The 27,375-nt window shown below is 36.5% G+C and overlaps 1 long non-coding RNA gene across 5 annotated transcripts; it reads left to right on the forward strand.

Annotated features, from left to right (window-relative positions):
* The first annotated feature begins 15,773 nt into the window (after positions 1-15,773).
* Positions 15,774-25,124, forward strand: LOC127494812 (uncharacterized). Of its 5 annotated transcripts, XR_007924982.1 has the most exons (5): positions 15,776-16,471; positions 21,779-22,826; positions 23,084-23,211; positions 23,404-23,454; positions 24,564-25,124. It is a non-coding gene; the product is annotated as an uncharacterized LOC127494812 (long non-coding RNA). The 5 variants fall into 5 exon arrangements; XR_007924981.1 differs by having other exon boundaries at positions 15,774-16,471; positions 21,779-23,211; XR_007924980.1 differs by lacking the exon at positions 23,404-23,454 and having other exon boundaries at positions 15,777-16,471.
* Positions 25,125-27,375: the final 2,251 nt, after the last annotated feature.

Below are 27,375 nucleotides of genomic sequence, written 5' to 3' on the forward strand. Positions count from 1 at the left end.
GCCTCCCAAGCACTTTGTTACCACTAGTGGGGGACGTCAAAGCACAATTAGGTGGAGAAATTCTCACTGCATGTTGACCACTAATTAGGATACAGTCTGGACTTTCTGGAGTTCAGCTGTCAGGATATTGATTTAACTTCAGCTCGCAACCCCACCCCGGGACACTCGATTTGGTGGCATTTTTGCCTTTAGAGGAAATAAGAGATTGAAAGGAGATGCTCTCCTCCACTAGACACAGGAAGAACTTGCTGGTCCGTTGCTTCTCTATATTCAAGCTTTAACAGTTATGTATTCATTTATTTAGAACCATTTTCATGCTTTTATAATACTGGAACTGGAAAACATTAGTAAATCTTCCACTTGCATTCATCCCATTCTTAAATGAATCAAACACATTCATTTTAATCCCTGTAGTCCAAACGATTCCTGAACAAATGACTCTTATGAGCTGCTTCTTAGTGAATCAAAAATATACAGTGCATCCAGACCAAACAATTTCCAATTACACATCTCTTATGAGTGAATAAAATGCATACAACTTAACCTGCCTGGCGTTACTTTCGCACTCGGTCAAGTGTTTTAGTCTTTTTGAGTGACTGACCATGAACTCTGACCATGATGACTGCTTTGAGAAACTCCACCTTGGCTATGTTTAAAAGCATTGTATACATACGCTTACAGGTTTGCCATGTGGCTTGAAGCCACAAAGGACACAAAATGGACAAAATGGAGCAAATTTTCTTCATTTCTATTAACAGAACTGTATATACTTAATGAGTGCTGTTTGTGTACATGCAACATATACAAACTTGCCTATTAAGATATACATGAATGCATAGTTCAACATAACCCAATGATGTTTGGACTTGATGTTTTCAGCACAATGCCTAGGTTAATCTGAAATTGGCTTGGAAGTGAATTATGCATAGGAAAAACCTTAAAGATATTGTTCTAAACATGAAGTTTAAACTATGCAAGAGAGAGGCCATCCAGTGGCCACCTCTGAAGGTATCAGCCAATCAAACGCTGGATCTGAAAGGTGCCAATTTGCAATTCCCTCCTTCTCGGGACAGATAAAAAGGCTTGTCTATGAGACAGACAATTGTTCCAGTTTCTGGGTTGCTGCAGTTTCCTGTTCTGGTTCCAGGCTCCAGTTCCTATTCCAGTCCCGGTTCAAGATTCGGGTCCCAAGATGTGCTAAGCTAAGTCCAACTCTACAGAGTTGTGAAGTTGCTCTCTCAAGACTCTGAAGCTCTAAAGAGAGAAACAAGGAAGTTCTGCAAGAAGTGAATTTGGGAAGTTTGACAACTGCAACGGAGACAACGACGACAAGCTTAGCCCCCATTTTCAAAATATCTTCTGAACCAACTTCAAAATCTTCTCATCAGAGATCCTCCAGATCTGCATGTTCCATACTCCCCGGATCTGCACTGACTTCAGAATCTAAAGATCCTTCCATCTGCGTGTTCTAGAGAATAAGGATCGTCTGCACAGACATCAGAACCTTCAACTTCAAGGCTTCTTCTTCTGCGTGTTCCAGGAAAAGGACCTTCTCTGTGCTTCAGGATTTCAACTTTCAAGTACTTCGTGTTCAAGTCTGTGAAACGGATTCCAATTCCTTTCTTCCCACTACAGCGCTGCCCAGCTCAACAAGTGGAAGACGTCACTGTCGGATTCAGCAGGACCAGGCAGACGTAAATATCACTTACCAAACCTCTTTCCAGAAACCTTGGCATTAGTGTATATTGTCAGTGTATGATTATCTAATTTGCATTAGATTTTGCATAGTTGATATCAGTTAATAACAAATCTCTTAGTTTCAGAATAAGGTTTACCTTATTTCTTCTAGAGAAACTACAGTTTATCTTTCCATAAGATTAACTTGTAACTGCCATAGTAACATCCTACTCATTCACTTGCATTTATCAATCTTTTTGCACATTATCTGTTCAATAGTTGTTAGTTACTCTTGTCTATCCTTTTGTTAATAAAATCCTTTTATTACACTTGTGTCTTCCTTGTGTTGATAATACAGTAAGAGGCTCTATAAGTTAATGATATCTCAGAAATCCTTCAGATTGGTCAGATGATGAACTTCCTCCAATTTATAATTGTAATTTTGTCAACAATCTTCCATGATTGTTCTTTGTTGTCAAGGTAAGATTCCTTGACCGATGCCCCGAAATATTGGAAGGAATAATCTGATGCTTTCACACTCACCTTAGGTGATATGTGACCAAAAAAACCTCAATATTAATACAAAATATTAATATTTATGACCATAAATAACTAAATTTGTGGTGCCCTCGTGTGAGGCTAGTCCAGAATCACTACACATGAAAACAACTAAAAATGCTGTATTATGCATGTATCAGGCCAGTAGTTGGTGATGTCACAGTTTTCACAAATTAGCATTTTTTTAATTTACACAAAGACGATAACAGTATTGTTTTTAAAAACTTGCACTTTTTCAAAAGTTTGTTTTCAGGCCCCCAAAAATGAACAAACAAAATGCATGAAACGTTTTGTTTTTAGTTGAAAATGGTGTCGTGTAAATATCCCCATAAATTAGTGTAATATCTGTGAATGTGTATAGTTAAGGCTTTGTCAGTAGTATTTTATAAAAATAAGTTCATGACTGAAATCTATCACATTTTGTTCATTTAGCATTAAGGTTAATTGTTATTATTCACCTTTAAAAAAAATCCCTTAAATTTACAGAAAAAAAAAAAAAAAAAAAAAACGGCAGCTGTGGTTGCCAGAAATTTACTGTAAAAATATGGTAGCAACGTTTTAGATTTTACAGATTTAACTTAAATTTACAGTAAAATACCATTTCATTAACTGATATAATGTTAATTTACCAATCTATTGAAGAACTAATATTTGTTTTGTACCTTTATAATACACGACCAACCACCAAACACAGTGGTCATGAGGGTCACGTGATGAATCAAAGTTCACAACAAGCAGCTTTTCCAACAAGCTGAGAAGGTTGTACTAATATAGAAGGTGCACAGTGTCATTCACACAAACACTAAACACCATCATGGTAACACACAAGACATTAAAAAATGCAATAAATATTAATTTAACAACATTAAATGTAACATAAAACCCTAATGTACATAACTGATTAGGAAACAGTTATTTCAGTGAAAATAGTTGTGTCATGTAAGTGTCATGCAGGGAATTCTGGGAACGTCAATTCACATTTGTTTTACTGTAAATTATTTTTTACTATAAATTAATGAATTATGACTTGTTCTTATTCACTTCCAAAAACTGTAAATTTAACTATTTTACTATAAAATTACATTAAATGTATGGTTAGATCTATTACAGTTATTCACTGTATATAGTACGTAATCTTTCTATAGTGTTAACAAATTAACGGTTTTTCACCGTATGGCATTTTTACAATCGTTTACCATTAAAATCAGATTATTTTTTAGTGTTTATAAGAACAAATCTAAAAACAGTGAAAAGTCATTAAAAAACAGTGGTATTTTATAAAAAATTAATGAAACATGTTACTATGAAATATTAATGAAACATTCTTTTTTTTCAGCTTAAGTAACTAATTAGTTCGTTAAGGTCACTTATTGGATTGCATTTATGCTGCCTCCAAAAAGAAATGTCTCTCCAAGGTCAGTGTAAACACACATTTTACAAGATTTGTTTTAAATGAATTTACTATCAAATTCATCTAATCATTTGGCGATGGTTTTGCATTTCTGTTCAGATTTGACAGATTTCTTCTTTAAAAACAGCCAATTAAAAGAAATGTCAATGGAATCATTAAGGAACCATTATGAAGAATCGGAACCGGAAATGAGCTCATTAAATTACTTATGATCTCCATCCTTAATGATAAAGATTTTATGACTGTAATGAGTTAGAAGTTTACTAAATTGCATTTTCACTATTTTACAGACAAATAATTTCATTTTAAACATCCTGATATACATGTGATGCTTTGGCTGCTCACCTTGTGTCTTCCTGCAGGAAATAAGAAACACTCCCTTGCAGACGTGACAACGCCAACTCATAAACCACATCTGACCGAGCCAACAATAAATAGTGATTTGATTACAAATGGTTAATGCAGCAGCAAACAAGTGTGTAAATCGTACATTCCTGGGGCTTTCTTGACAGCTCTCAGCTGATTAGCAATTCATCATCTCCCAGGCATGGTGACACACAGCTCTACAGTTGCTCTGTAGAATGTGAATGAGGTTAATGAATGTGAATGAGGCTAATTCTACCGTCCTTGCCAGACCACCAGCCACATTAAACCTCACTTGGCGACATTTTATTGCAAACGTAAATTCTGATCTGTCTCAATGTAGAGCAGAATGAATGTGTTTCTTATGTGAAGGGTATTCTAGATGTCAGAAGGTAGTTGTTATGTCCTTCGCTAACCCGCCCCACGTCCGAAGATTCCTACTCCCTGTAAGCATACTATAGTCATTCTATGAAAGTGCAAGAATTCAGATGGAGCTCACGTTTGTGATTTTTACATTCACAACAGACAATATAGGTAGAATCATAGTAAAAGAGAAAATATGTAGACAGGGTGTTCAAATTCAGTGATGGTTAAACAGCCAAGAGGATGTCAGATGTTCATCTTTCAGGTTATTGCTGTTCATTTGGAACAGGCATGCTGTTTATGTTTAAAGTTTAATCAAATGCAGATCAGACAGGCATTAAGTGGCTGGGTCTCTGTCAGGGCTTTTATCTGGTCTTCAGGGATTCCCTCCATCTCCGTTTGGGCACCACCTGTGTCTCCGTCTGCCTTATTGTGCCAATCAAAATAGCCTTTTCCCCTCTAGAGGCTCAGTAGAACTTATCTGTCCCAGTCTGAGAGACGTGAGTCTTATCTCTTTATCAGTTGCTCTTGTTTACATCTCCGGAGGAAAAAAAAAAAAAAAAAAAAATTAAAAATGAAAATAAGACAGCTGCATAGTTATTACCATGAAGCACATCTGAATCTCTCATAATGTGTGATCAGTTCATTGTGATTGCATTCTGCTCTGTTATTTCAAACAGGGATAGAAGGGCAATAAATGTAATGCCACCAATTCAAATTGCACTGACAGGTATGCTATTAGGAAAGAGAGAGAGACGTAAACTGCACGCCAGATTATCTTTTGTGGACCCATGTAACTGTTTATCTGATGGATGCATAAAAAGGGTTTTGTATTACCTATATTATATACAGCCGGGATTGAGTCAGACGAATGATGAAGATACATTTGCATTCATTAAGTACTGATGTTTGTCTGGATCTCAAATGGCATTGGATAAGGGCAATGTGAAAAAATGCCTATGCTAGAGCTAAAAAAAAAAAAAAAAGAGCCATATTTGGAGGGAAGGCGACAAGGCATCCGAATCTAATGTGTGGATAACATCCTGCTCAACACAGGCAGCACCTTTGCTGCGACATGAGTGCTTTGTGCAAAAAAAACAATTGTTGCGTTCACACAACAACGTTTGCTCTCGCATCAACACAACACACATGCGTCGAGGTGTTCTCGTGTGTTGTAGATTAATATTTGGTAAATAAAGTGGTAAATCATCGTAAAGTGATACCCACGTCGCTTCATAAAATTAAGGTTAAACCACTGGAGTCACATGGATTACTTAAATGTTTTTACTGCCTTTCTGAGGCTTGAAAGTGGAAGTTGCGTGGACTGTCAATGGAGGGACATAAATCTCTCCGATTTCATTAAAACAATCTTCATTTATGTTCTGAAGATGAACAAATTCATGGAATGGCATGAGGGTGAGTAATTAATGACAGAATTTTCAGTTTTGGGTGAACTAACCCTTTGACAGCAGGTGTAATGACTAATTAGAGTGACTACATTTTAATTTAGTACATCACTGCTTCGGTGTAACTTTTACATAATTTAACACTGCTGATGTTGCCACAGTGCATTTGGGAGTTTTTGCAGCATGCAAACTTTAATATATCCAGAGGAGTTCCATCAACACATTGCTGCCTCATTAAGAACTTTGACTTTCATAGGTCCAGTATTCAATGTATTTGTAGTTTTATTGTAGGTATGTTTACAACACATCAATGCATACAGTGTAGTTTTTTAAATAAAATTATGTTTATTTCTTGAAGGATTTAATGTTATGAATTCATGTGTATTCTGTCCATATTTGTATAGGCTTTGAATTTAATATTTGTACTGTAGTTTTAAATTTAGTGTTCATTTTGAAGTTTTGTATACTGTATTTAATATGTACACAATTATGTATATTTACATTGACTCCCCAATATTTAGTTTGTACTTTAAAAATATGTTTGTTAAAACATATGTATTGTTTTATATGAATAAACAATCTCTATTTGAAAACAAAGTATATTTTATTTATTAAAATAATGTCATGAATAAAACTCAACTGTTCGGTTACTTTTAACTCGATTCATTGGGTTAAAATAACCCACAGTTGGGAAGGTGCTATACCAATCCATAGTTGGGTTATTTGTTGTGTTATCCCAACATTATTAAGTTAGTATGATATCCCACAATCTTGGTTCAACAGGTTGGTTGTAAAAAAACAAAAACAAAAAAAAAAACCTTTACTTTAAAAAAATTTATTTTACTTTGCGTTTTTTTCACTAAATAGTTTCTTGGTTATCTCTAAAATTTGAATTTGTTTTGGATCAGAAGACATGGCGATTGTTAAGTGATGTTGGTGTTTTGGTTTCATATTTTTAAGGACTTTTAGTTTGTTATAGTTTGTTTGTTTTGGACATTTATTTCCTGTTTCCAATTTTCAGTTGTCACGGTGATTCATTGTGTCATTAATTACTTCACACCTGTTTCATATTCAGTTCAATTATCTTGTGTAAAATGCCTTCTGTTCTCTGAGTTCAGGGTCTTGTGTTGGTTGTGTTTAGTGCACTCTATTTTGCTTTATTATATTCTTTTGTTTTAATAATTTAAGTTATTTATACAATCTGCTATGCTCTCTGTATCAACTTCTTCATCTTAACGTAACAACTATATAGTTTTCTTAAAAGAAGCCTTTATACATGAAAGACTGTCTAGTAAACAAAGTTTGAACACAGCCAAGGTTTTTACAAGCTTGTAAGCTCTCTGTATCTTGGTTTCTTTATGTATAATATTAAGTACTTGAAAACCTGAACTAATTACCTCACTCCCCCCACTCACTTCTTCCACATTCTTTCCTTCTCCAAGGTTGTTCGGATACAGCCTCGACATTCTCTAGAGATTTAATATGTACGGACATTAATTTACACATTTGCAAAGTAATTTTCTTTTTCTTTGCAAACATTTCTGTTGAGATTTATGACTATGGGAATATGCATAGTACATCAAAATGCGACAGATGTTAATTTCTTACAGATACCGATAGGTTTAAGTATTTACTACATGTATGTGAGCAACATGCTGATGAGCTCCTTTGTATAGAGACCCAGATTGCTGTATACATAACGTCTAGTGCAATTCATGTACATCCTTTGAGTGATTTAGATTACAAAGTCATATTTTGCAGGTGTGACACTGCTGAGTAATTAGAGTACTTGAAAAAAAAAAAAAAAAAAAAACTGGTTGTATTTAGAATAATTTAAAGGGGTCATATAATGCCACTTTTACAAGATGTAATATAAGTCTCTGATGTCCCCAGAGTGTGTATGTGAAGTTTTAGCTCAAAATACCCCACAGATCATTTTTTATAGCGTGTTAAATTTGTCACTTTTTGAGGGTGAGCCAAAACTCTCCGTTTTTGTGTGTGTCGTTTTAAATGCAAATGAGCTGCTGCTCTGAAGAAGAGGGTGGAGTTTCAAGAGCTCGCGTTAGCAGCGCCAATTTCCTAATGCAGACTCACAATGTTAGAGACTGTTCAGCCTTTTATGTTTAAAACTGAGTTGGACAATGATGGAGAGACTCAAGAAGAAGTGACAACATGTAGAATGCAACAGGACGTTTTTGAATGGTTAGTTGATGAATTTATGTAGCTGATATGGAGTTAACTATCTTAAAGTAATTGATTAAAATATTCTGTCATGGTAATCTATAAATCGCTCGTGTGGGAACTGTTGTAAGAGCCAGAGAATATATGCTGCATGAAGATAGAACAGGTATAGTTTAGTTTAATTACGGTTATGTTGTCATCTTGCTTTTATGACATGCTATTGCATTTGTGTTACGTACTGTATTGCAATAGCATGGCCTCACCCCCTTTGTTGCGTGTTCCCGGGGACAGGGTTTATGTAAATTTTAGGGTTAGTGATGTCACTAACCTGGGAAGAAGCTCATTGTAGTCCCTACCAGCTGTTTGTTGTAGTCCTTAAACAGAATTCTTTAAAAGAAAATATCTCCCTTTGCTTTGAACTTTGAGCGTCCTAACTTTGCAGATGTTGTTTATGCTCAAACAGCAACATTACACGTTAACTAAAGCTAAAAAAGTGAAATCATAATCAACCACGCCTTTAAGAACACTAGTGCTATACTACAACCTTTCATTGCAAGTTACAGCCTATCAGGAGAGAAGAGTAGGCTTCATTCACAACTTCCTATTGAACAGGAAGTGCTGTGACTGTGTTTACAGTCTATCCAGCCTGTCTGGGCCTTGGCTAGGGCCATTGGCAGCTTTTGAGTCATGTCCCTGTGGACATCCCAGGTGGAGTCCATAACCAAGGGGTTGATCTGGAAGAGCATGCGCTGCACTCCATGATTAATTAATTATAATTTTCTGCTCAATAGGCCTCTGAGGAATGTAGTGCAGTGTCAGCAGTTTCCACTCTATTAGGAAGTATGCTATGTAAGTCGCAGAGCAGACTGCGTCATTTTACAAATTAGCACTGGCAATTTGATAGCAAAGCTTTAACTGGCGGATTCATTACACTTGATATTAAACCAATATTAAAAGAAATTAATAAACAAAAACCCATAAGCTATTAGAGTAATATTGGACATGCTATCTTGAACTCAGTGGTTAATTACAATTTAAGAATCAACTGAGAATTCATCAGTTTTAAATGAGTGTAATTTATTCACATTGTTAATATATTTAGAACGCATTTAAAGGCTCTTGGTGCTGATTACTATTACTGCTTTTTAATCATATTGGTCAAAGGAAAGGATTAGGTTTTATGAGTCAAACATGGAAAGCCTGCTGGTTGCATGCAAAATCAATCTAAATGACTTTGAGGTTTCTAACATGGTAGGTACAACACGTGCCGCGTGTTCAATAATGAAACATGTTGACATGAAACTGTATAACTGTAGCACAGGGAAGAATAGAGATGAGGAACTATGTTGTATTTTAATTTAAACAAAACAGGAAGAAGATCTAAGAGGATGATGAAAGCAACAAGAGAATAATCCAAGAAGGGTAAATCAAACTAAACAGCCCTGCATTCAAACAATGACAATAACCGACAATGAACAACACAGGACATAGTATACCTGGGATTACAAGGGACTGAACAAAAAACAGGTGAACACATTCAGGAACCATGGAAATTTAAACACAGTTAAGACTAGAAAGGTGAAGAAACAAGAGCAAAACAGTGTCAAAATAAGAGTCTCAACTCTGGTTTCTTGTTTCATAATTTAAAATATTTGATATATTTATCTTACTTTTAAAAGTTTTGATTTGTCGGAAAGTACTTCATTTACTTTACTTACTTTACTAACACCCTGGTATGTTTTTAAAATGTTTCCAGCACAAATATTCTTTTGTAATATTAAATTCTAATATTTCACAATTTTTTCTTCATTTTTATGTTTCACTTCTCTGTGTTTCACTGCTCAGTAGAATATAATTATTTGCAGTATTTTAAGTTGTATTGGTGAGGACACAAAGGAAAATTGCATAGGACAGGATAAATATTTATTTAAACAAAAGACATTGTTAAGCCCAGAAATGTTTGAAATATTTTAGTGTTTTTGCCTTTTGCAAATGTTTGCTTATAGAAACAGTCATACAAACCTAATGAAGAAACTTCTAACAGGTCTGGTTTAAAGGCTTAAAGACCCCCCCCCCATCATTCACCTCATTTTTTTTTTCAAACAATTCCAATACCATCAAATTTTCTGACATATTTGAAGTTGATGCCATAACATGAAGTGTACTACTATGCTTAATTCTATAATCCTTTCTTTCCAATAACAAATAGTGATGCTTTTGTTATTGGAATCATGCTGCATTTGTTTATAGCTTTATTTTGTGTTATCATGTCACATCTCTCTGTTATTGCCATATGCAGTGTTGTCTTGGCATTTGAATTACTGGCCAGCTGAAATATTGGAGTTTTTGCTAAGCCTCGGCTTGAAAGCTGTGCCTGCTTTCATCAATTTGTCCCTGTTGGAAGCACTTTGGCACGGATAAGACATTCTTCTCACAGCCTAATTCAGTCCATTTCACCCAAACAGCCATCTAAACAATCTAAAATGCCCCCAGTGGAAGTGCTAGACCAGAGTCTGCTAACTAGAGGAGAGAGAATGTGTGCCTAACTGGACATCTGTGGCAGCCCAGTCTGTTTCCTCTGACATTCTGCATTGTTGATGGTATTGCTGAATGCACCATCTATTGAGGAACAATTTTAGATATTAACAAAGGTTATTGCTACATAAGAGATAAAAAGGAAAATAAACATAATAAAAAAAGAATTAGCATTATTATTGAGGAAAGCTCCTGGTACAGAATAGGCGAAGGACAAAGAAGACAAGTGTCATATCTGTCTCAGCAGTTGGACTGATTGTAGCAGGCGACACCCTCTCATTCTGTACTAAAATGGAAAACTGATGTGGCGGAACACGTTCAAAAGCTGAAGCCTGTAGCCTGCAGTATGCTTCATTTTTCCTGCCTGCCGTTACTTTCGGTCAAGTGTTTTAGCCTTTTTGAGTATACTAGACTGACCATGAACTCTGACCATGACTGCTTTGTGAAATTCCAACCTGGGCTGCATTTAAAAGCATTGTATATCTAATGGTATGTTTACATGACAGCGATGTACTAAAAATGGAAAACATGCACTTTGAAACAGCGTTTTTAGACGTTTTCGCGGGTCCGTGTGAACAGGGATCGTTTTGACCACACACACACACACAAAAAACGCAAAGGAAAAACTTTACCGTTTTTAGCACATTTTTGTCATGTAAACGTACCCTTAGTTGAAAACGAGAAAAAAAAAGTAGACACAGACCATTGGTGCCAGTGGTTTCTATGATCTACAGTACTTTAAGCATATGGTGCTTTTGGGAAATACAGTACAGCTGACCCAGATCTGTAGACCAATGTTGTGCTGCATTTTGTCTCCAAACACACCTGTTTCAAATTATTGACTTTTTAGTAGAAACTCAAACTGAAAAGGTTGTGCCATATAAGGGAGATAAACAAAATGTGTACTGTTGAGAGTCTTCCAGGACCAGAGTTGAGAAACACTACTGTAGAGGTTGGTGTGTATCTTTAAAATCTTTAAAACTCCAATGAAAATGCAGGTACCATCTGACCTCCTTGTGTATCCATTTTTGTTTCCACCTTCATCTTGCGTTATTTTTTTGGCATCTTCTACTAGAAAGTCATATACCTCTGGGACGGCATGAGGATGAGTAAACAATGAGAGAATTTTTATTTTTTTAGTGGAGTATCCCTTTAAAAGAATTCACTTTAGAGAAAGTATACTATATTATATCTACAGTACTATATGTACTAATGACTAATGTACTCCTAATTCACTTCTTGCAGATATACATGTTTAAAATGTCTTTCTCTTCCAGGAAAATGGAATATAAATATAAATGACTCATGTTGCAGTATAGATTTTTTTTTCTTTTTTTTTTTTTTTTCTAATTTCTAGGATCAGGATGGTCCTCTTCCTACAGCCAACAAGCAAGTAGCAAATCATGGTTCATAGCTGTGAAAGGTAAAAACAGTGATACCTCATTTGCTATACAGCACAACAGCGCGTCATGGCCACACTGAACTCGATATCCAAGGAGAATGTGTCTCTCCAGTGCTCTCATTGCAGAATACATTACATTGTGAAATTGGCTAAGCAGGGCTTCAAAATACAGGAGATGGAATTCCGCCCCACTAGCCAGATACTATAATATCAGTAAATGATAGTAAGATATGCATTGTGTTCCTCTTTCCTCCCCTCTTCTTGACATCAATATGGAGCCCACTGGTGTAAGGCTCACCTCTTTATCGACCTAGAGCAGTGCAAAGAATAGAAGTGCATTACCTCTACCTTTCACTGCAGAGACTTATCCCAGATAAGTGATTTTAATCACACCGACCAGTGCTATTGATCAGGAAGGTGTTGTGTTCAATATAAAACTAATTTTAGAGCCAATTACTCATTAATAAGAATGTCCTGCCCCTCTCTGAACACGTCTGATTTGTCTTGGCAGCTAATGGGTATAAACGTACAGTGCAGAGGGGAGTTCGATACAATTATCAGTGCAAAATAAGGGCTGTAGATTTCGCTTATTTCACAAGTGGAAGCATGCTATCTAAAAGAATTTTGCCTTTTCATATCCACAAACAGGCTATTGGCACACCATACAGCCTCAGTTTTGCCATGCCATGGGGTGTGGTATTGAAAACATTACAGGACAGGTGGCAGCTGCAGCCATAAAGTCTGCACAATGGAGGATGACAATGAAGGGATGCAGTCACTGAGCATTGCAAAGGGTCATGAAAGCACTACAGGCCCTTTGTGAGAAGTCATCGTCTGTTTGAGCTTTATGGCACCAGGCAGAGGTATCAACCGTACACTTTTGCTCCGCTGGAAACAACAAACAAAAAGCATGAACATGCAATCAACTGATTACATGCCACTTAATGTCAAGTAGACAAACCTGTTGTATTTGTAAAGTTGCGTTTTCATTAGGAGCGACTATAGGCATTAAGTAAGAAAATGCCAGCCTGAGGGGTTCAGCTGTCCGTATACAGATTTGGAAATTGGTGTATTTTTAAAATATGCAGTAAAACTGTCATAGTCCATCTGTAACTAATTGGTGCTGCCAAGATAGTGGTAAAAACTGAAAACACTGAATTTTTTGTTTTGTTTTGTTTTGTTTTTTGAAAAAAAATATCCAAATACTAACAAGGTCAAATTAGCAAAATATGTCTTAACTGCGACCCATTGTCTCCTGAGAGGCCAAATTGCTGGAGTATCCAGAAACAGAGAGAGATTGATTGGAAAGTTAAGTGAGAGGTGTTTGGGCATGGTACTGAGAGAATGAGAGAGAGAGCTCTGACTGCTAGCCAGCCGTTAGTGCTGCAGATCTCATCTGTCCTCATTACTGCCTCTTGTTTCCCCACCAAGGCTACGAGTGAACGGCAGACTTCAGCAAAGAAGTGCTCTTCTGCACCCATGCATCAATGATACCAAATTGCATGTTGGATTGGTCTCTTCCTCCAGGCTGGCTCCTCTGAGAATGGTCCAAAGCATATTGTGTGTGGCTAGGAAGAGAGTCCAGGCTACAAATTATTTCCATTTTCCAGTATGCAGTCTATTACTGTTCTCTTTTGCAGATACAGCAAGTCAATGTAATCTAACATTGGATATCACCTCGGATTATGGATGCAACAATGCTGTGGAATAAGTCTATGTGCATCATATTTCTTTCTTCATTCTTTTTTTTTTTTTCATTGTAGTGCACCTGAGCTACATGAAAGGCGTTCACTCTTAAAATAAAAAGTCTGCGCTTTGGTCTGTTTCAGTGCAAATACAATATTTATCAGTGTATCTCTTTGCACTACACAACAGAAGAATCAGTTACTTTTGGTCCTACAATTCTTTTGTTAAATGAATCCAAAATCATGCTATTTCAGTGATATAGTCAAGCTGTATGTGAACAAAATGAAATGTTCCACCTATGGTTTTATATTCCTCTCAGGTTAGGCTGCAATTGCATTCTCTTGAGTAATTTGTATTTGACACTCCACTTCAACAGTGGCAGTATTGTAATTGCTCAGAACAGTCATGGTTCTGCATTGTGAGATATCAGCAAAGCACGGAGAGCTGAATCTCTGCTTGAATTTATGCCTTTCCAATGAGACAGTTGCTAAATGTACTGCCACTTTGCATACACAAACGATCCACCATGCGTCTGCTTAACACATTCTGGTTTACATGAGCTGTGTTAACTGGTAAATGTGACAGAGGTGCGTATTAAGGTTGAATTATTTGTTTATGCATTTATTTGATCTCTTATTTCCCTTGTTGATTATGTTTTCATGTTCTCAAGTAAGTGGGGAAATTGGTTTTGTATTGTAGTCAAAACACCATATGCAACAACTTGAAAGACTATCAGCTTTGTCAGAATACACTATAAAACACTGTATTATACATAATGGGTCATTATGTTGAATTACTTTTAAAACCCTGTAGTTTCCTTTAGTGACGTATTTCTATTGAAGATAATTTGGCCAGGACATAATAAGCTCAGTCCAAAATTTCTCACTCATTCACTATTCCCTATATATAGTGTAATAGTGTAGTGTGTCCCAGTTATGATCACCATATATACAGTCAAACCAAAATTTATTCAGACACCTTGAACATTTCATTTATTATTACAGTTTATTCACCATAGTTTAAAAAAAATGGTAATGGTAATAAAATATGACAAGATCTCGGTGTTAAACTGTGTCAGAAAGAATTAATCTCAATTATGTCAGATAACACTTAAGCAAAACCTGGTCAGGTCAAAGTGTCTGAATAATTTTTGGTCCCACATTTTTATTAGTTTTACTGGTAGTCCACTGTATGAAGAATTTTTGGGTATAACATGTCACAGTTTACTTTTTTTTTTTGCTATCCTCACTTACATAAATGAACTATACTGTCCTGTACCCACTAGTAAAAAAAATATATGTGTCTGAATAATTTTTGGTTTGACTGTATGTACTTTGTTTTACATGTATTTTATCTTGGAAAACTGGAAGTATACGTGGAAGTATACGTGTCAGTTTTGTGTTATCATGGATGGTTTGACGATATTATAAATCTTTGTTCTGTTGATCATGATTAATTTATTTGTTTATAATGATTAAAAAAAAAAAAAAAAAAAGAATCAGCAAGTTCTGAGTTCACAATAATGCAGCAAGCAAAATATTAATAATTTCAACAAAATAAGAGCTATCATAAAAATTGCATGTTAATTTTAATGACCCTGTTCAAAAGTTTTCATACACTTGATTCTTACTACACTTTGTCTTACCTGAATGATCCCCGACTGTTTGGCTTTCCAGCATCTTCTGCATGTTTAACCCTTTTCAGCTGTAGGTTTATGATTTTGAGATCCAACTTTTCATACTGAGGATAATTGAAAGACAATTACAAAAGCTGCAAACATTTACTAATGCACAAGAAACATGATGCATTAAGATCCAGAGGGTGTAAACATTTGAACAGGATGATGTGTACATTTTTCTTATTTTGATTAAAGATCATATATATATTTTTTTCCATTTAGCATTGTCCTCCAGAAGCTACAGAAAATACTTACATGTTTCCCAGAAGACAAAAAAGTTTAGATACCTGGCTCTTAATGGATTGTGTTTCCTTCTTGAGCTTCAGTGAATGTTTGCAGCTTTTGTAATAGTTGTGTATGATTCCCTCAATCATCCTCAGTGTGAAAAGATGGATCTCAAAATCATACAGTCACTGCTGAAAAGGGTTCAAATATGCAGAAGATGCTGGAAAACCAAAGGTGCAGGACCTTTTTTTTCTGAAGAACAGTGGGCGGTTTAACTGCTCAGGACAAACAAGGGACTCATGAGCAACTATCACAAGCTATTATTTTGTCTTGTGGACTATATGTAAACACATCTGATATGTTAAATAGCTTATTCAGGACAGTAAGAAATAATAATAAAAAAATGTAATTTTTATGATCCTATTAATTTGTAATAGCCTTATCTGCAAAACATAACTTCATATCGTTTTAAAATAACTCCTTATTTACCTTTTTTTTTTTTTTTTTTTTTTTTTTTTTTTTAAAAGCTATGCTATGCAGAGGTTTAGGGAAGACAGATGAGGCACGCGAGGAATGAGATAAGCTGTAATTAAACGTAAAGAATCCTCCAGGTGTTTCTATCGCAAGGTCGATGCATGAAACGCTGCTGATGAGCTGTGAACGTCCTGTGAACGTGTGCCTCCGCACCACACGCTAGGCCCAACAATGGCGCGCGGTTAAAGGAAAACGCGACAGATTCCTAGCTGAAAGGTGTTGTAACACCGTGCTCCGAATCGATGAAGCGCACCGTCGCCCATCACATAATGATATATGAGTGTACCTACGGGATTACTGAGGCAACAACAGCACTGGGAGGGTCTAACGGACCGATGAAAGCAACAAGAGAGCCGAGCCGTATCACACAAGCATGACAAACACGAATGAAACCGTTGTGCCTGCCCTGAACCAGGACTCGATTTCACTCTCAGAACGATTTCACTCACAAGGTATTGAAGCATTATCTCTTCTAAATTATTTTCTTTGTGTTTATCTTAAGTCCCACATTTAATTTGACATAACTATAATGAACTTAAGCACAAAATGCGAGAAAAGTGACCATAATACTACCCACAATCCATAGACTAAACAAACCGAAACATTAGAAATAATGTAAACAAGGACTAGCAGCATATACACCACATAGGATGGTTCTTATTCTAAAGAGTAGCCATTCACCCTGTTATTGTTAGCCTGCTCAGGTCTGTCTTTGATTGTGGAGTTTCAATGGATGCTCATGTCCAAGAGGTTACTTTTGTGTAGCTAATGTCGGTCTTTTCCACTCTGAAATTTTGCTTTCTTTTACTCTGCAAAACTAATTTTTGACCAAGGTGTTTGAAATGTATAGTGATAAAGTTTTGATTAAAATCTCAAATTATTAATTTCAAAATATGAATGATTTTTATTGATCGACTTAACAGAGTATGACTGTGTTCTGCCATCATTCAGCTTTGGATGAACATAAGCTACAATTATATAACATAATATATATGAAATTATATAAAATCAAACATTTTACTGGTTTGACAAATAACTTATACATGGATTTTAAACTCTAAATTAAAAATGTTGTTTATATTTTTGTGATAGTGTAATGGAAAATGTGTGTGTGTATATATATATATATATATATATATATATGTGTGTGTATTACACATTGAATTTGTGTGCAGTCTTTTTTTCCCAGTGGTTTTTGCAAGGGTGCAGCATTAAATTTAAAAGACCATTTTAAATGATCCAAGCATATGGGTCTCAAAGGTTATGCAAGACCGCCCTTTAGATAGAGCGTGAAAATTGCTATTTAGGTCATGAGGTGTTAATAATGATTTTTTTAGTCAGGCCACCAAAAGCGTGTTAATAGGTGGTCAAATAGAATACGCTTTTAAAAATGTGCTAAATTGTGTGCTAAAAAGTTCTTTTAAGTAAATAAATGATCTGGTTTGTCTGGTTTTGTTGCCCACAATGGTAGTTTATCAGTTTGATTGAATCATTCCTTAGGGTTTCCACAGCAACAAGGTAGCAAAAATCTCCCAGTATTTTGAGAGTCAGCAAAGTCAAGGATATTAAATAAAGTGTGTAAAATTGAAATGCAACTATTTATCAGAACATATCAAATTCCATGCATGCTTTGCTTCAAAAGTCAGTCTAAGAAAGCTTCTTAGAAAATCTTTTTGCGCAGTGATGTCCAGTGGGTTTTTCAAAAAGCAGGCCTTTATTTTTTCATTCAGTCATTCTGTGAGCAGGTAATAAACACAGCATTAGTGCTAAATACAGGTGAATGTCAGTGCAGGATTGTCTTTAAAGCCAGCTTTAATCAGTTAGAAGTCCCTCCAGTGGGATCAGCAGCGTGTGAAGATATTAACTTACCCTGCCACTGTGCAGCAGGCTTGATCCACATGTATGAGGGTGTAAGCCTTTTATGAAGAGATTGAAATTAATTATGAGACATGTGTGCTACGTGTGTGTATAAGAGAGGGAGTATGAATTTGCAGACCTCAGAAATGGCCAGCAACTGGATTAGTTTTATTTCGAGACAATACCTCTGTATGAAATGGATGAGTGCCAGTGAAATATAGCAACAGGTTTGTTTCTGTGTAATCTCCTGTCTCAAATGCTTATCGTCCAACATGAGGGATGTGCAGAATCATAGAGGAAGTATGAGAGACGCGTGTGGGCTGGGGTTTAGAAGGTAATTGCACAAGTAAATCTGGCTGAAGTATACAGTTTTCAGACTTCCCAAAACCCAAAAAATGCCTGACTATGCTTATTTGAGGGTTTGTGTTAGATAGCGTGGGTCTATGACTGTGTGCGAATGAGTTTAACAACAGGTCGCCACTTTGGCTCTGACACAGCTGTGCAGATGTGCTTAATTTGTTATCCAACTCTTGGAGAGAAAAAAGGATGTGGATTTAATTAAATGAACAATATGTGAATAATATATCAGCAAAGCATTCCTATCATTAACTTTAGAACATTGTCTTTTAAATCATAATTTTGCATGAAGTATGGTGTTGTTAGTCAAGCCAAACTGTTGTTTTTAGCATCTTGTTTCATTGATAGATGCTTTGATTAGATGCAGGTGTAGCCTCATTTCTCGGTTGGCTGCGAAACAAACCTCTGCAAACACATAGTCCTTGTTTAAGATGCAGCTACGATGATTAATAAACCACTAGAATGAATCAACAAGAAACATTCTATCGATGTTAGCACGCTGTCGCAAAAACCTAACCTTTGACACAAACCAGGTGCAAGTACTCATGTTGAGCGTGTTTACTGTCTTACTGTATCTGAAGAGCTCAGTGAGACAGCACTGACTCAGAGCCAGCTCTTCCCCTCGAGGGATGGATGTGTTTTGCGTGGGTCGCACATACGGCTCTGGATTTACGAACATCACATGTCATTCACTGCATGTTGTCCACATTTGAATTTGATGCCTTCCCAAAAGAAGATTAGCAGCTCTGCTGGGGCTGCACTAATATGAAGTATGATCTCTTGTCACTTGCCAAGTGTTCCTTGGATCACTTTCATCTACTTTGCACTTAACCTATGTGTGCCATGTTTTAGAAATGAGTAAATGTTTATGTGGGATTTGCCCCATTCCTTAATTAAGTTCACCGAGGCTAATTTAAGTAATTTACAGCCTTGTTTTTCCTAATCTTGTTTTCTTAATGGAAGGTTATCTTAGTCCGTGGTTACATCAACATTTTATTCCGGTTATCTCTTCCTCCAGAGCGTGTCTCCCAATCCTCAGCCCATATTGATAATAAACTCTCATCCATAGATCTCGGGTAGCATGACTTAATGTGAACATTGATCAGATTAGCAGTAAACTATCTCCCCGAAACCATATGGGACTTGGACATCTTGAGAGAAAGAAAGCTATAAAAAGTGAGATTGAATTTGAAACTCAGTGAGACCATAGATTAGTGCCCCGCCAATGACCTCTTTACTCCATAGGCACCATTTGGATTTGTGTGTGTGTGTGGAAGGGATTATGATGACCTACATTCTGTGAAATGGATAGCTTCTAGGTGTCTTATTGTCTGTAGGTGATGTGTTCAATGATGTCTTGTATAGGTAAGCCCATTAGTTCAGTCACAGAGATTGATTTATGTTTATGATTTTTAGTTGAGGTCTGACTCCTAGCACTATTAAAAATGTATATATCATATAGGGGTTTTTTGTTTTGTTTTTTTGCTGGAAATTCAACAGGGGGGGAAATTCTAAATAAAAAAAAATAAAAAATAAAAAAAGTTGTGGCATTACCACACTGTTACCATGTTTTTGAACAAAGTATCTTATTCTCCCCAAGGCTGCATTTATTTGATCAAAAATACAGTAAAAACAGAAATATTTTCTCATGATCCTTCAGAAATCATGATGTTGATTTGGTGCTCAAGAAACATTATTTATATTATGAGTGTAAAAAAATTAGTGCTACTTAATATTTTTGTGGAAATTGTGTGTGTGTGTGTGTGTGTGTATTTCTATAAGAAACAAAGTCTCATCTCACTCACTCTTAAAGTCTGACCATTTTATCATGAAATTCATACTTGAACGTGATAAAAGCATGAAATTGACACTCTTTGATGTGGCGTGACCGATCACTGCATAGACGCCTCAGTTCAAGCGGCAGCGTGGAGCGTGAGTTAACGCGACATTGCTTTCTCTTAAATTCTAGTTACAGAATAAACATGAATAAACATTTGAAGTTATGTTGAAAGATACAGTACAACTTACTGAAACGAATCTTGTGTAATCGCTCAATCATTGTTTCAACGGCGGAAAGGCGTCAGTAAAACAGCTTGTGAACAATGTCACGTAGCATTACATTTCTTAGGTAAATGTTTCTGAGGCAAGTCATTCAATGTCCACAACTCGTTAATTTGCCAGAGAAATGAACTCTTTCACTAATTATATGCACTATATTAGCTTATATTCATTATATTTTACTTAACCTGTCTTGATTTTTCTTAAAGTATATGTTTAATGTAGGCATATGTTTAAATAAATCTGTCATGAAAACAAGTTATGATGGCCACTGTGTAAATGAATATACTTTAACAATGAATTGGAGTAGAAATGTATTATTATAATTATTATAAAGATTATAAAGATTTACAAGTTAATGCAAAAACTGCCTTATATGCAAGTTACATGTTTGCAAAAATAAAAATAAATAGCAACTGAATTTAATAGTTTGGGCTCTGTGGGCTCTGTTGTTAATTGTAACCTTTAAAATTATAGTAATGTGTAAGTAACTGCTCCCTATATAGGCTAGTTTACAGCATTAGAAGAGATCTGTCATTTACTGTTACACCCCTAATATACAGTAGTCAACATTTGAAGTGGATCAAAAAAAAAGTTAATCAAAGTTATCCTAAGAACTAAGTTTAATAACATATATATATATATATATATATATATACACACACACACACACAGTGGTCATTTTGTGAACCTCCTTAAGGTAAACAGGAAGGTAAACATTTAACGCCGTCAATACTGTTGATATTGTCAGAGAAGAGTTTGTTCACAGAGCAAACAGGCCCTGTATTAATGGATGGAGGCACTCTCAGAAACCCGTCATAAGAGCCCTCATGTCTTGTTGCATGCCACTTCGCTCTGTCCAGTTTGGGTGCCTGTCATTTCGATAAGTATCTGAGCAGCCCAATCACATAGACTTCAAGAAGTCGTGAGACAAAAAAGCTTTGCCAAAATAGGGCAAATAACAGTCATTTGCATGGATAATAGACTTTTCTGAACCCCCCCCCATACACACTCTTTTCATTTTATTCAATAAATAACCAAGTGGCTTGTGTTGCTAGGCAACCATGACATAAGTACCCATTGCGTTGTTTTAACACAATGTCATTGCCAGGCACAGGGCCCACTCTATCTTGTGGGTATTGGAGGTTTGCAAAAGCAGCACATCTCACCTGGTATATCGCTCAGTTAAATTTAACATGCCAGTAAATTTGAGATGTCAGTCACTTTCATAATATAACAAAAGCAATGATCAGCAAGCATACAGCATTGCAGAACAGATCTCTTTAAAGTTGATGAAATGCAATTGGTTTGCAAAATGATTTTGCACCAAAATAAGAGTACAATATCAGGTAACAGTGAGGTTCAAATTTATGTATCATACAAGAGATGATGTATCAATTTTGTCAAATTGAGGGTATTGATACGAAGCTCAGGTTGTGCATCAAAGCTTTTGTTTACCTCTTTATATTTTGTGTTTTACTCCACAGTGGCAGGGATGACTGGCGCTTTCTCAAACCTGTGTCCTTGAAGTGCAAGAATGCCCAGTTCCTATGCTGTTTCACCTCCTAAAGCGAACCTGACGTCTAATCAACACCTGCAACCTCCACACCCCGGCCATGTGTCCAAGTGAGACTTCTGAAGTCGTGCCAAGCTCGCTCTCGCAGCGAGAGTTAAGGGAAAGGAGGGACTTTAATCAAAGCTCCACAAATATGAAATTATTTTTTCCTCCCTGAGCATTTTATAGCCTGGCCAGTGCTTTCCGGCCCTCGTGTCTCTTTGAATTGTAAGATAGTTTTTTTTTTTTTCGTTCTCCTGTCGGTTGGAGAGCAATTGTGCCTCTCAACACTAGCTTACAATGTGTATCTAGAGAGCCTTCACCTTATATTAGATTTGCCTTCACATTCTACAAAGAGGTGGGAGTACTGCACTGCCCGTTTCAGTTTTAGACAATAAATGCCCCATGAAATACATACAGATCCCCAGTAATGACCGCCATCCATCTTGGCCCGCATTTCAATGGCTTGTGCATTTACTGGGGCCTTTGTGTCTTCTTATTGTTACACCGGCTGATTCAGTCGTAGCGATTTGAGCACTTGATGCTCAGTCCTTCTGCCTTTAGAATCTGCCTTAGAATACAGATACTTTCGATCTGATTTTCAATAGCATACCTCTAATATCTTTGTGCACACAAGATGCCATGATAACCTCAAAACCATTATTCATGCGGAAAAAAGCATTACAGGACGAAATGTGCGCTACCTCTGAATGGTGTGAGAGCACAGTCAAAGACTTCTTATTTCATGTCATGCACAAAATTCTACAGTGGTTTTATTTTAGATACTAGGAATTTAGCCTTAAATATCAACAGCCTCACTTCCTCCCTGAGCTCAGCTCTGCTGCACTCCTGCATTCTCATTAGGCTATTGGGCCATACTAATTACAATCAATCTGAGGTGACTGCGTATGTCCTTCAGAGTGGTGAGAAATGCACGGCTGTGAGATTTACGGATGTTGCGACCCACAGTGTGGGTTCAGGTAAGACACCTCAGTCATAATATAGAGTTTGTACCGTACTTATGTAGATTCAGTACAGTGTAAAATACTATAGCTTTTCCTGCCTTATCTCAGTTTTATGCCAGCTTTATTAAGCTTTAGGATGAGCACATGTGCCTTGCAAATATCCGTTTAGTCCGATTAGTCTTCATATTTTTTTTTTCTTTCTTTTATTGAGGTGAGTGGGAGACCATTTGGGAAGCAGTTCCGTAATCAGGTTTCCCCCTTTATCTTCCCAGTGAACTCTGATATTAGAAGTGTTAAAGCTAGCAGATAGTGTCAGGCAGCATGGTATGGAATTGGTTGGAGATTTGAGAAGTGACCTTGCGTGACAGATTTCCACATCCTCAAGCATCCTGTACAGATGGTAAGAGAAATTACAGGAATGATTCAGTTGAATTCAAATGAATGATTTAGTTCAGATGTGGTTTACTTGGAAAAGAGATTGTGTTAAGTTTTCCCTTTTAGAAAGATTTTGTGAAAATGATTAATAACAAACATCATTTAGTGGAGTGACAGAGTTATATGTGATGATAAATGAATCTTTTTATATGTGTAGGGGGAAAGAAACAAAACATATTAACTGAGCATTGCCAGAGCTGCTGAATGAGTAAGCAAGTTGGTTTGACTTATTTGACTTATTGAATTTTTGTATGCACAAATAGTCATTTTGAAGTGATTATGAAAATATATGCCTTGAAGGACACTTTTTGACATAAATATTTCCATCCCCCATCACAAAGCGAAGCGCAAAAAATTATTCATCGCTTCAAAAAGTAAACAAGGGCTACATCTTGATGTTGCTCATGCTTGAGGAATTTATCCTGTGGCTTTCTGCATTGTGTAAATAACATACTAAAACCAAGGCATTCAATAATGCAGGTGGGTGGTAGACCCTTCTCTCAATTATTCATTTCAATTGTTCCTCTCCGTATAAGGTGTGGGTGAGGTATTTAAAGATTTATTTTCTCAGAAGTCTAGAAAAAAAATATAATATAATTTGCAGTGTTTTGATAGACCCAACATAATAACTTTTTTATTTGTTTATGCAGTATTGCTGGAAATCAAAGAAAATATGTAGAATCACAACCAAGAAAATAGTTTTTTGAACCCAAGTCTTACAGGTATGAGGTACAGAACAGATAAACAGATTCCTTTATTGATATATTCATTGCTTCTGTATTTTCCCCCAACGTAGAGCACAAGGCATTTGCATTAGTTTTGTTAGACAAGATTTACAGTGAAGTAACCATATTTAGGAGAAACTTGGTCAGATTGCTTTGCCTTAGTGAATGCAGTAATGCATCTGCAGAATTGATGTTGTGCTGTAGGTCATACTGATTAAATAGTCTGTGATATTATTCAGCTACATTTTTATTATTCTTTGAATTTCATGGTGTTAAGATTCATAGCATTTCAATTTGCCATGTTTTCTGCAGTTTAGCACCACACATTTCTAAAGGCAAAAATCGGCTCTATCTATTATAATTATAAAGCATTTATTTAACAAACAGCACAAAATAATTTACATTTCTGAATATTTACTGAACATATGGTTTAAACAGCCAGTGTCGCTAACAGAAGTCTAAATATGACCTCTTAAAAGGGGGTAATTGGAGTCAGATGTTCTAATGAGACTGAGTGTGTTTTGAGCTGTAATATGGAGAAAAAAGAAAAAAGAAAAAAAAAAAAACAGTTCTGCTTACCTGTTCTTCACAGTGCAATATGGCCCCATCAAAAGAGATTTCAAAGGTCTTCAGAACAAGAGTATTTGAGGCTCATAAGACGAGAAAGGATTACAAAAGGATTTCTAAAGACTTCAGCCTCCATCTGGCCACATAGTGAGGCAGATAGAAATACAGAACTGTTGCTACTTTCCCTAAGAGTGGGCGTCCTGCAAAGATCAGTTCAAAGGCACGACATAAAATCAGACAAGACACAAAGAACCCCGTGTAAAAACTGCCGCTGGTAGCTCTTGCGCTTGATAACATTGGTGTTTACCGATGATTTATCGGTCTACCATTAGAAGTTCTCTGAAGTGTTGTTTGGATGAGTTACCATGGAGGAAACTACTACTCTTCAAAACATTACTGTTGACTCATGCTGACCGAAGATCACCTAGAGCAGTGCTGGAGCAGTGTTCTTTATGAAAGAAGAGGCAAACATCTTCCTGGTGTATGTTTGCAGTGTTTGAAGAAAAGCATGATAGTGATTCAAAACAAATAAAGGTTAAGCTTTGCCATCCGTAATTTTAATTTGTTCATTAAAAAGTTAACTGATTTTTTTTTTTTTTTTTAAAGTGTTTTGGTGTTTTAATTGAGGGGGTCATATGGGTAAATGAGTTTTCCCTGGTCATTTGAAATAAGTTATGTATTAAAAATAGTATGTATTAAATGTAGAGGAACAGTCACAGAAAGAAACTGTATATATATCGGACATCACTATTTTTATTATTATTATCACTAAATTACTATTGTAATTTAGATTTACACAACCATTCACCCCCCTCTTTCAAGACATCAATCCTTTTTACAATGAATATAGTTTGTGCTGCCCCATCTTTCAATAACAGCCTCTTTGTGAATGAACCGTTTTTGTGTCTTAGTTGAACTGGGGAAATCATTTTCCTTTCTGAAGCTTTGAGGATGTGTCTATATGGTACATTGAGCTTTTTTTTTTTTTATCCCAAAAGATCAAGGAGAATTCCATTTTTCATGATAGGACCCTTTTAATTTCTTGCACAGCTGAAATTATGAAAGTGTTTCAGATATTTCACCTTTCCTGCGTTTAGTCAGCAACACAGTCCGGCCTTTCTAGTGCTGCTTTTGGGTTCTGCCTTGTTGTCCTCTCCCTGTGGTATCATGACCTTTGGTGCTTTCGTTCTTCCTGTTGTGATGCACCCAGCAGAGCATTACACTGAGACTGTTCACAGCTAAAGCACTGTCTGGCCGTGCCCCTTAACCTCACCTCACACACACACTTCACTCCTCAGATGTCACTGTGCATAAAAGGATACAGGCCTGCTGCATGAGTTGCATTCGAAGCTCCAGTTCTAGCCTGTCTGACTCCACCCCACCATCAGTAGCAGAAGTCATACTCCCACATGAGGGCAGTGAGGGAAAGCGTTATTAATAGGGTAGAAAAAGAGAGGATCAATAGGCCTCCTCAAAGGAATTCATTTTGAGTCTGGATAGAGTCCATCTGTAGATTTTTTTTTTTTTTTTTTTTTTCACCCACAAATTAGCTGAATAAAGTGTCTGTAGCTTGTATGAAGGACTGTTGCCTCGACCGCCTGCTAGCTGAGCAGCATGGGAGAGGCCTACTGAATGGTGTTATCAAATGGAAAATTATTGCTTGGAATAATTAGTTTCTGCTTTGATGATTGTGCATGAATTAAGGCAGACTGTTGTGGGTAAAGTGAGGTCCTCATAGCATATTATTGTCAGTGGCACTGTAAGACTCACCCGGCGGAGCCTCAGTTATGATTGATTGCCTTCAGACCACTTCACACTTTACCCTCTGACCCCTGAATGGTATTCTATTATTTTTCTTATTTCTCCTCTTGCCCTTTGTAGTGAACTCCAGGGATCTGCTCGCATTGTTGTTCAGACTCTGGTGCTTCAGTGTGTAATGAGTTTGATGTCTAAGAAAAGATATTCAAGACGAGCACAATTGGTCTTGTAGAGATGAGACAATGTTTGCTCTCGACGATTCAAATCCATCTGCCTTTGCCCAGAGACACAAGCATCCTCCCACTTAGATAACGGATTTCTTTATCAACTGAACCCAATTAAAAAACTGAAATCAAGAGGAATTCATTTGATATCGCAGATCCTTATCATGGCCATGTGCGCACAAACGATTAAAGATGAATGGCATCTCTATCATCTTTCTCCCTCTTTTTCTAAATCTAAATTTACTTAGTTGATAGACAGACACCCATATGTAGGTATATATGGAAGTTACATTATGACAAATTGGTTAAATAAGTGATTGTATGTAAACTATTAATCAAGAAGGACAGAAAAGTACAAAAAGTATTTATTATTAGGAGATAATCAAAAAATGCTGGTGCACTGTATAAGTTTTAAAGGGGTAATTCACCCAAAAATGAAAATCCTGTCATCATTTGCTCTTTATTCTGCAGAACACAAAATATATTTTGAAGAATGTCGGTATAGCCAAACAATTGGTACAATTGACATGCAAGAGAAATTTCTCAAAATATCTTCTGTTCCCTTTTGAGGGAGCTTGCGCTGTATCACTGACGCTTTGGGAACACCTCTGCGTGATTGCTTCTGAAGCATGCGTGTCAACTAGTCCAATGGCGAGACGGAACATCACGGGCTGGTGACATCACAACCAGGAAGGCATAACAGCACATCTGGAATATGTACTTTTCACCGGCATTAGCTTCTGTGCCTCAGCAAGTGTCATACTGTTTGTCTTATTTATTGTTGTCTGTCCTGATTTTGTACACCAAGTCGTGTGTTCCTCCTTGCTCTCGTTTCCTTACAGGTGGGAATGCACA

This window comes from Ctenopharyngodon idella, chromosome 14 (genome assembly GCF_019924925.1).
Source record: "Ctenopharyngodon idella isolate HZGC_01 chromosome 14, HZGC01, whole genome shotgun sequence".
NCBI classification, from domain to species: domain Eukaryota; kingdom Metazoa; phylum Chordata; class Actinopteri; order Cypriniformes; family Xenocyprididae; genus Ctenopharyngodon; species Ctenopharyngodon idella.